The sequence below is a fragment of the Molossus molossus genome, unplaced genomic scaffold (genome assembly GCF_014108415.1).
Source record: "Molossus molossus isolate mMolMol1 unplaced genomic scaffold, mMolMol1.p scaffold_m16_p_10, whole genome shotgun sequence".
NCBI classification, from domain to species: domain Eukaryota; kingdom Metazoa; phylum Chordata; class Mammalia; order Chiroptera; family Molossidae; genus Molossus; species Molossus molossus.
Genome location: NW_023425345.1, coordinates 73,472,465 through 73,483,869, shown reverse-complemented (window position 1 = coordinate 73,483,869; position 11,405 = coordinate 73,472,465).

Genomic DNA, 11,405 nt, shown 5'->3' with positions numbered 1-11,405 from the left:
TTGGTAGAATATGATGAACAAAATAAGCTTATGAACAAAACAGAGCCAGAGAGATGGAAGTAGAGCACAGACTGACAAACCTCAGAGGGAAGGTGGGTGGTGGGAAGAGATAAACCAAAGAACTGATATGCATATATTCACAATCAATGGACACAACAATGTGGTGAGGGAGGTGGGCAGAAAGGGGGAGAGAAAACAGGATGGACGTCTGTAATACTCTCAACAATAAAGATAAATTTTTTTAAAAACTAAAAAAAAAAAACAAAACCTAGAAAATAGTCTAAAAACACTAATTAAAAAAAATATATATGTATATATATGTATATATATAAAAATGTGGGGATATAAAGCATTAATGTAAGTCAAAATGTTTTAGTGAACAAGTTTCAGCAGTTCGATTTTATAACAATTATAAATACATCTGTTGGCCTTGGCTGAGTATCTCAGTTGGATAGAGCATTGTCCCAATACACCAGGGTTTGATCCCTGGTCAAGGCACATACAAGAATCAACCAATGAATGCATAAATAGGTGGAACAACAAATCAATATCTCTCTTTCTATCTCTCTCCCTCCCTCCCTGTCTCTCTCTCAAAAATCAATAAATAATAAATAAGTAAATAAACCTATTAAATCTTTCTGGACAATGCCAACATTTGGTGTGTGTGTTTTTTAAAGGAAATTACTTAATGATGTCCCCAAAAAATGTAACACAGACCAACTGAATACAGAATAAACTTAACAGGAACCCAAACTGATAAGTGTAGCCAATTGTAAAGAAGGAAATCAACATGTAATTGACCAAATAGTGTATATAAGCAATGGCTAAGCTTCCTTCCCTACAGGAAACAGAGCTTTAGATATAAATCCTATCTCCTTTACTTGCTGCAAGTGAATAAAACTACCTTGCAACAACTAGGTCTCCTTTTTTTTTTTTTTTATCCTCACCCGAGGATATTTTCCAATTTTTTGTACAGATAGAGTGGGAGGGAGAGAGAGGAAGGGAGAGAGAGAGAGAAACATCGACGTGAAGGGACACATCGATTGGCTGCCACCCACACGACCCAACCAGGGCCGGGGACAAACTGCAACCGAGGTACGCGCCCTTAGCGGGAACCAAACCCAGGACTCTCCGGTCAGCAGGCCCACGCTCTAACCGCTGAGCCAAACCGGCCAGGGCAAGTTTCACAATATATTTTTAATGTTGGAAGCATCTTTAGGCATGTCCCATTTTACAGCCCTGATGTCTCTAATTTTATTAGAATTTGGATTTAATCAACTTTGACTTCTTGATCCTCTGTAGGGAATGTTTATTTTATACTTCACTCTACTCTTATCTTTATTTAATCTTTTTGGCTTTTAATTTTTTCTGTCCTTGCAGATGGTGGGGAGGAGTTACTTCGTTTTATTTTTATGAAAAATATTGATATAGGCCAAAGTTTTATTTACAACGTAAGGAACAAAGCTGTGTTAGACAGAATAATGTCCCTCAAGATATCCACACCTGAATTTCCAGAACCTGAGAATATGTTATGTTACGTGGACACTTTGGATATAATTAAGATACACAGTTTAAAACAGGGAAATTACCTGGATTTTCTGGGTGGACCCAATCTAATCATTTGAGTTCTTAAAACAAAGAACTTTTCTCCAGCTTGGAGCCGAAAAGATGCAGCAGAAGAGGAAGTTGGAGAGATGTTTTTGTATCTGAGATCATCACAGGTGTTTAATTTTTAGTTCTTTTACATTTTAAGTTAAATAAAATTCTTTTACCATCTTAACCATTTTTTCCTAAATATATTTTATTGATTTTTTAGACATAGAGGAAGGAAGCGATGGAAACATCTATGTGAGAGATACATCCATCAGCTGCATCTTGTGCGCCCCCTACTGGGGAATGAGCCCCAAACCTGGGCATGTGTCCTGATCAGGAACGGAACTGGGACCTCTCAGTCCATGGGATGACATTCAATCCACTGAACCACACCAGCTAGCTATTTTATTTTTCCATTGCAGTTGACAATATTATTTTATATCAGTTTCAGGTGTATAGCATAGTGATTAGACAATTATATAATTTATGAAGTGATCCCCCAGTAAGTCAAGTAACCACCTGGCACCATACATAGTTATTATAGCATTATTGACTTTGCTTCCTATGTTGAACGTTACATACCCGTGACTATTTTGTAATTTGCCATTCATATTTCTTAATCCCTTCACATTTTTACCCAGCCCCCTCAACCCCTTCCCTCTATCAACCATCAGTGTGTTTTCTGTATCTATGACTCTATTTCTATTTTGTTTGTTTATTTTGTTCTTTAGATTCCACATATAAGTGAAATCATATGGTATTTGTCTTTCTCTGACTTTTTTTTTTATCCTCATCCGAGGACACTTTTCCATTTTTGTTCAGAGAGAGTGGGAGGGAGAGAGAGGAAGAAAGAGAAAGAGAAACATCGATGTGAGAGAGAAACATCAAGTGGCTGCCTCCTGCACAACCCCAACGGCGACTGGGGACAAACTGCAACCGAGGTACGTGCCCCCAGCGGAAACCGAACCTGGATCTCTCTGGACCGCAGGCCAGAGCTCTAACCCCTGAGCAAAACCGGCCAGGGCTGTCTGACTTATTTCACTTAACATAATACCATCTAGGTAGATCTATCCATGTTGTCGCAAGTGGTAAAATTTCATTCTTTTTATGTCAAGTAATATTCCATTGTATATACATACTACCACTTTTATATCCACTCGTCTATTGATGGGCACATGGATTGCTTTCACATGTTGGCTATTGTAGATAACACTGCAAAGAATATAAGAGCGCATATATCTTTTTGAATTAGTGTTTTGGGTTTCTTCGGATATATACCAAGAAGTGGAATTGCTAGGTTCATAAAAGTCTTTTTATAAATAGTTTGATTCAAGATTCAAACAAGACCTATGCACTGCATTTGGCTGATGTGTTTCTTAGATCTTATTTATTTATTTATTTATTTATTTATTTTTTTGTTACAGATATTTCACCTTTTTCACCCCATTGGCACCCCCGTCCCCACCCCACCCCCGCCCTGTCCCCGGCTTAGTTGTCCATGTCCATTGGTCATGCATACATGCATATAAGTTCTGTGGTTTATCTCTTCCCCCCACCCACCCCCTCTTCTGAGGGATGTCAGTCTGTGCCCTACTTCCATGTTTCTGGGTCTACCGTATTCCTCGGATTGTTATGTTCATTATATTCCGTATATAAGTGAGATCATGTGGTATTTGTCTGTTTCTGCTTGGCTTATTTCACTTAGGATAATACTTTCCAGGTCCCTCCATGTCGTCTCAAAGGATAAGAGATCTTTCTTTCTTACCGCTGCATAGTACTCCATTGTGTATATGTACCACAGCTTTTTTATCCATTCATCTACTGATGAACACTTGGGCTGTTTCCAGACCTTACCTATTGTAAATAGTGCTGCTATGAACATGGGGGTACATATATTCTTCCTGATTGGTGTTTCAGGCTTCTTAGGGTATATTCCTAGAAGTGGGATCACTGGGTCAAATGGAAGTTCAATTTTTAATTTTTTGAGGTAACACCATATTGTTTTCCATAGTGGCTGCACCAGTCTGCATTCCCATCAGCAGTGTATTAGAGTCCACTTTTCTCCACACCCTCGGCAACACTTGTTGTTTGATGATTTGTTGATGGCGGCCATTCTGACAGGTGTGAGGTGATACCTCATTGTTGTTTTAATTTGCATCTCTCTGATGATTAGTGATGTTGAGCATTTCTTCATATGTCTCTTGGCTATTTGTATGTCCTGTTTGGAGAGGTGTCTATTCAGCTCCTCTGCCCATTTTTTAATTGGGTTCTTTGTGTTCCTTTTGTGGAGTTGTATGAGCACTCTATATATATTGGAAATTAACCCCTTATCTGATACATCATTGGCAATGATGTTCTCCCATACAGTGGGTTGCCTTTCCATTTTGATGATTGTTTCTTTTGCTGTGCAGAAGCTTTTTAGTTTGATGTAGTCCCTATGTGTTCATTTTTTCCTTTGTTTCCGTTGCCTTAGGTGATGTATCAGTGAAAATTCTGCTGCGTATGATGTCTGAAATTTTGTTGCCTACATTTTCTTCTATAATTTTTATGGATTCACGGGTCACATTTAAGTCTTTTATCCATTTCGAGTTTATTTTTGTGTATGGTATAAGTTGATGGTCTAGTTTCATTTTTTTGCATGTAGCTGTCCAATTTTCCCAACACCATTTATTAAAGAGGCTGTCTTTACTCCACTGTATGCTCTTGCCACCTTTGTCAAATATTAATTGAGCATATTGCCTTGGGTCCATTTCTGGGTTTTCAGTTCTGTTCCAGTACCTGTTCTTGTGCCAGTACCAGGCTGTTTTGGTTACAGTTGCTTTGTAGTATAACCTGATATCTGGTATTGTGATCCCACCTACTTTGTCCTTCTTTTTCAAGATTGTTGTGGCTATTCAGGGTCTTTTTTGGTTCCATATGAACTTTTGAAGTATTTGTTCTAGTTCTATGAAATATGTCGTTGGTATTTTGATGGGGATTGCATTGAATCTATAGATTGCTTTGGGTAGTATGGACATTTTAATGATGTTAATTCTTCCAATCCATGAACAGGGTATGTGCTTCCACTTTTTAAAATCTTCCTCTATTTCTTTTTTCAATGACCTGTAGTTTTCTGCAAATAGATCCTTTACTTCTTTGGTTAAGTTTATTCCTAGGTATCTTAATTTTTTTGGCGTGATGGTAAATGGGATTGTTTTTTCAGTTTCTCTTTCTGTGAGTTCATCATTGGTGTACAAGAATGCCGTCGATTTCTTGACGTTAATTTTGTATCCTGCTACTTTGCCAAATTCATTTATTAAGTCTAGTAGATTTTTGATGGAGTCTTTAGGGTTTTCTATGTATAATATCATGTCATCTGCAAATAATGACAGTTTCACTTCCTCCTTTCCAATTTGGATCCCTTTTATTTTTTCTTCATGTCTGATTGCTGTGGCTAAGACTTCCAGTACAATGTTAAATAAGAGTGGTGAAAGTGGACATCCCTGTCTTGTTCCTGTTCTTAATGGAAATGTTTTTAGTTTCTGATCATTGAGTATGATGTTGGCTGTAGGTCTTTCATATATGGCCTTTATTATGTCGAGATATGATCCCTCTATTCCCACATTGCTGAGCATTTTTATCAGAAATGGATGCTGGATTTTGTCTAATGCTTTTTCAGCATCTATTGATATGATCATGTGGGTTTTTTTTTTCCCTCACCCAAGGATATTTTTCCATTTTTTTGTACAGATAGAGTGGGAGGGAGAGAGAGGAAGGGAGAGAGAGAGAGAGAGAAACATCGACGTGAAGGGACACATCGAGTGGCTGCCACCCGCACGACCAACCAGGGCCGGGGACAAACTGCAACCGAAGTACGTGCCCTTAGCGGGAACCGAACCCGGGTCTCTCCGGACCGCAGGCCGACGCACTAAGCGCTGAGCCAAACCGGCCAGGGCGATCATGTGGTTTTTATTCTTCATCTTATTTATGTGGTGTATCACATTTATTGATTTGCGAATATTGTACCAGCCTTGCATCCCTGGAATGAATCCCACTTGGTCATGGTGAATAATTTTTTTGATGTATTTGTGGATCTGATTTGCTAATATTTTGTTCAGGATTTTGGCGTCTTTGTTCATCAGGGATATTGGCCTGTAGTTTTCTTTCTTCGTAGTGTCTTTTTCTGGTTTTGGAATTAGAATTATGCTGGCCTCATAGAACGTGTTTGGAAGTCTTCCTTCTTCTTGAATTTTTTGAAATAGTTTGAGGAGAATGGGTGTTATTTATTTATTTATTTATTTATTTTGAATGTTCGGTAAAACTCTCCCGTGAAACCATCTGGGCCTGGGCTTTTGTTTGCTGGGAGGGTCTTGATTACCTCTTCAATTTCCTTAGTTGTTATTGGTCTGTTCAAGTTTTCTATCTCTTCCCGGTCCAGTTTTGGGAGACTGTGTGTTTCTAGAAATTTGTCCATTTCGCTTAGATTGTCGAATTTGTTGACATATAGTTGTTCATAGTAGTTGTTAACGATATTTTGTATATCCATGGTGTTGGTTGTTACTTCTCCTCTTTCATTTCTGATTTTGTGTATTTGGGTTCTCTCTCTTTGTTTCTTGGTGAGTCTAGCTAAGGGTCCATCAATCTTGTTTATCTTTTCGAAAAACCAGCTCTTTGCTTCATTGATCCTTTGAATTGTTTTTTTGGTCTCTATGTCATTTATTTCTGCTCTGATCTTTACTATTTCCTTCCTTCTACTTGCTCTGGGGTTTTCTTTTTGTTTGCTTTCTAATTCTTTAAGTTGTGAGGTTAGACAGGCAATTAGAAATTTTTTTTGTTTTTTGAGGTAGGCCTGTAGTGCTATGAACTTGCCTCTCAGAACTGCTTTCGCTGCATCCCATAGATTTTGTGTTGTTGTGTGTTCATTGTCATTGGTTTCCAGGAAGTTTTTAATTTCTTCCTTGATCTCCTCGGTGACCCATTCATTGTTTAATAACATGCTATTTAGCCTCCATGTGTTGAAATGTCTTTACATGTTCTTGTTGCAATTGATTTCTAGTTGCATGCCATTGTGATCTGAGAACATGCTTGATATGATTTCAATCTTCTTGAACTTGTAGAGATTTAGTTTGTGTCCTATCATGTGGTCTATCTTTGAGAATGTCCCATGTGCACTTGAGAAGAATGTGTATTCTGTAGCTTTGGAGTGTAATTCTCTGTAGATATCTATTAAATCCATTTGTTCTAGTGCTTCATTTAGAATCTCTGTTTCCTTGCTAATTTTTTGCCTAGAGGATCTATCCAGTGCTGTCAACGAGGTGTTGAAGTCCCCTGCTATGATTGTATTGTTGTCGATTTCTCCTTGGAAGTCCTCCAGAAGATTTTTAATATATTTTGGTGCTCCTATATTGGGTGCATATATGTTTATCAAGGTTATATCTTCCTGTTGAATAGATCCTTTCAATATTATGTAGTGGCCGTCTTTGTCTCTAGTTATGGTCTTCATTTTGAAATCTATTTTATCAGACATGAGAATTGTTACCCCAGCTTTTTTATGCTTTCCATTTGCTTGGAAAATTTTTTTCCATCCCTTCACTTTCAACCTATGTGAGTCTTTTGTTCTGAGGTGGGTCTCTTGTAAACAACATATCGATAAGTCATGCTTTCTTATCCAATCAGCTACTCTGTGTCTTTTTTTTTATTTTTTTTATCCTCACCCGAGGACATTTTTCCATTTTTTGTTCAGATAGAACGGGAGGGAGAGAGAGAGAGAGAGAAACATCGATGTGAAGGGACACATCGAGTGGCTGCCACCAGCACAACCAACCAGGGCCGGGGACAAACTGCAACCGAGGTACGTGCCCTTAGCGGGAACCGAACCCAGGCCTCTCTGTACAGCAGGCCGGTGCTCCAACCGCTGAGCCAAACCGGCCAGGGCTACTCTGTGTCTTTTTATTTTTTTATTTTTATTTTTATTTTTTTCTTTTTGTACTCTGTGTCTTTTTAAGGGAGCGTTCAATCCATTTACATTTAAGGTGATTATTGATATGCATTTATTTATTGCCATTTTTGTTTAGTGTGGTTCTATTTTTCTTCCCATTTCTACTACTAATTACAGCAGTCCTTATAACATTTCTTGCAGTGCTGGTTTGGTGCTAATGTACTCCCTTAGCCTTTTTTTGTCTGGGAAGCTCTTTATTTGACCTTCTATTTTGAATGATAGCCTTGCTGGGTAGAGTAGTCTTGGATTCAGATTCTTGTTTTTCATGACTTTGATTACTTCATGCCATTCCCTTCTGGCCTGTAGTGTTTTTTGTGAGAAGTCAGCTGAGAGCCTTATGGGTTTCCTTTGTAGGTAAGCTGTTGCTTTTCTCTTGCTGCTTTTAGGATTCTCTCTTTGTCTTTAATTTGTGGCATTTTAATTACTGTGTGTCTTGGTGTGGGCCTGTTTGGGTTCTTCTTACTTGGGACTCTCTGTGCTTCTTGAACTTGAATGCCTTCTTCCTTCACCAAATTAGGGAAGTTTTCTGTCACTATTTTTTGAATATATTCTCTATCCCTTGCTCATTTTCTTCTTCTTCGGGGACTCCTATGATGCAAATATTGTTACGTTTCCAGTTGTCCCACAGTTCTCTTAAGCTGTCTTCCTGTTTTTAATAGTTTTTTCCTTTTGTTTTTCTGATTGGTTGATTTTTTCTACCCTGTCTTCTAATTCACTGATCCGGTCCTCAGCTTCCTCTACTCTGCTTTTTAAACCTTCCAATGTGTTTTTCATTTCTGATATGTCATTTTTTATCTCTTCTTGATGGTTTTTAATTTCCAATTGGCTTATTTTCAGTGTCTCTATGTCCTTACTCATGCTGTTCAGCTTCCTCAAGATCATGGCTCTGAATTCTAGCTCTGTTAACATGCCTAATTGCTCCACATTGATCTCATCTTCGGTGGAGGTCTCTTGCTCTTTCATTTGGCTTCTGTTTCTGTGTTTCACCATTTTGGCTGTTACTGTGTGCTTTGAGGTCTCTTGCTCTTTCATTTGGCTTCTGTTTCTGTGTTTCACCATTTTGGCTATTACTGTGGGCTTTGAAGCCTGTCATGTTTTCCCTTGGGTGTTGGTGTTCTGCTGTTTGTGGCTCCCTCTCCTGTGTTTAGATGAGTGAGGGAGGACCCACGTTAAACACCACTGTCAAGTCTTACTTTCCTGGTTAAAGTTGCTAGGCCAGGAAAGGTACTGTTATCCTCTAGCTTTTTGCCTGGAGGCTAGCAGTCGAGGTTACTTGATGAGTTTTGGGTTGTCAGTTGATTGAAAAACTCCCTCAGATGCTCAGCACAAGGGGATTTCATGAGGGTGGGGCAGATGCTGGTTGTTAATGAGCCTCAATTAGCACTTCAATGGCCCACAGGGTGGGGTTGGATCTCCGAGGGAGGGGCTGCTGCCTCTCCTCAGAGCCCTGTGAAGGAGCAATATGGCCACCGTCCTGCGTGGCTGCCCTCAGCAAAAGGTCTGAGCGCACTCCAAATCCCGAGTGTCCCTACACAGTTCCAGTCCAGTCCACCCTCCCTCTGCTGGAGCCCAAGGTGAGTGGAAGTGGCTGTTTTAGCCTCTGTCCCGGCTGCGCTGTGGGGCCGCCTGGGAGTGTAACCCAAGGGCGCTGCTCACAGCTGAGGCCGCTGCCAAGCTGCCGACCGTGGGCTCCCAGCTCCCGTCTCGCGCCTTCGCAAGCCTACCGGGATGGAGTCAGTGTCCCTCGTTATATGGTCCTCGCAAGCTGCTTTTCTGTTGCTTTTTCCCATCAATTTGTCTGTGTTATAGTTGTAATTCCAGTTTGGTTCTGGGAGACGGTCTGTGTAGCTTCCGTCACTCCGCCGCCATTTTTAGTCGTCCCTCTTAGATCTCTTTTAATCTTGAACAGTTCTCATCCTCCTTTTTTCCTTGAAATGTATTAGTTGAAGAAACTGGGGCATTAATCCTGTTTTATTCCTGATTACATCAAAATCACATTCTGATGATGTCATTTAACATATTCTACTATTTCTCAGATTTTCTGTAAACTAGTAGTTATCTTTAAAGTCCTGTATATTGCCCTGGTCAGTGTGGTTCAGTTGGTTGAGTGTCTCCCATGCACCAAGAGGTCACCAGTTCGGTTCCCAGGCAGGGCGCATGCCCAGAGTTGCAAGCTGGATCCCTAGTAGGGTGCATGCAGGAGGCAGCTGATCAATGTTTCTCTCTCATTGATCATCCCTGTTTCTCTCTCTCTCTCCCTCTCCCTTCCTCTATAAAATCAATAAAAACATACAAAATAAAATAAAGTCCTGTATTTTTTGGCAAGCATCTTTTATAGATAATGAAAGTGATTTGTAGGAATTCTTTGGTGCAAAGGGTGAAGGGACATTTTTCCAGAGTGGATTTGTGTTTGCCTCTGCCAAGTGCCTAGGGTATTATAGTCTCCTCGTTGGAACCACTTAAATCTAAATTTACAGCTTGAATTTCTCGTTAATCACCTAAATGTTGTGAAATTGGGCTGCAAATTTCTTTAAAAGCTTACTTTTGGTCATATTTTTTCCTGTTCCATTTGGCATCAAGCCAAGCTTCTTAGTATGTTTCCTGGAGATGGAGGGCTGTGGGCAGCTTCACTACAGGATTTTCTCAGACTCACCACCTTGAGTGGCTCTTCTGTCCCTTCCTTTGAAGAGCAAAAAATAACAAAATAAAAAACAAAGCAAAACAAAAAACACAACAACAAAGCTCAATTCTGCAGTTTTGTAAATGCCCTCCAAACAAAAGAGACTACAATGTTTCAAATACTTCTCTAAATTTCTGACTTTAGATTTGGGCCTGTTAATTCTTTTTTTTTTTTTTAATCCTCACCTGAGGACAGTTTTCGTTTGTCTTCAGATAGAGCAGGAGGGAGAGAAGGAGGAAGAGCGAGAGAGAAACATTGATGTGAGAGAGACACATCCAGTGGTTGCCACCCACACGACCCCAACAGGGGGCCAGGGACTCTCTGGACTACCAGCTGATGCTCTAACCACTGATCCAAAACAGCCAGGGCAGGCCTGTTAATTCTTTACTGTCTTGTTAGCTTTACCATGCCTTTAAACTTTTCCAGCACAACATTTTACTTTCATTGGAATTAGTATATCTCCCCTGCAATTCCCTACCCCTTACCTTTCTAGATACTTATCATTAATATAGCCCCAAACTCTCCTGTGGTTATACAAATCTCTTCTCAGTAAGTTCAAATGCAGTAGGTATTCTATCAATTCTATTTCTTGAAGAAATCACTCCCAAATCCTCTGAACTGCTCTAATCCTGATGAACTGATTTCTAGTCCTGCCCTACAATTTGGAATCTCCCTTCACCATTGCCCTTGGGAATCCTTTTGTTTCTCTTTTGTGCTGGGTCTTCTGTTTCTTGGATTCCATACCTTTCTCTTTATTGACTTACTATTTGTCTTGGTATAATAAATCTTTTCCTATCTTTCTGAAAAACAATGCCTGAACTATCAATATTTTGAGACCTTACATATTTGAAATTGTCTTTATTCTGGACTTAACATTAAACCAGTTTGACCAAGAATAGAATTTTAGGTTGGAAAGAATTTTCTTCGAAATTTGGAAGGCATTTCTTCATTGTCTTCTACCATACAGTGTTGATGAATTGATAAGCCTAATGTTGTTTTGATTTTGACCCTTGTATGCAACTTATTCTTTCTCTCTAGAAACTTTTGGAATTGTTTCTGTGTCCAGTGTTCTGATATTCCATAATGATGTATCTTGGTGTTCTCGTGATTTGTTTTGCCTGGATACTTACTCTGCCTATTTATTTATTTATTTAT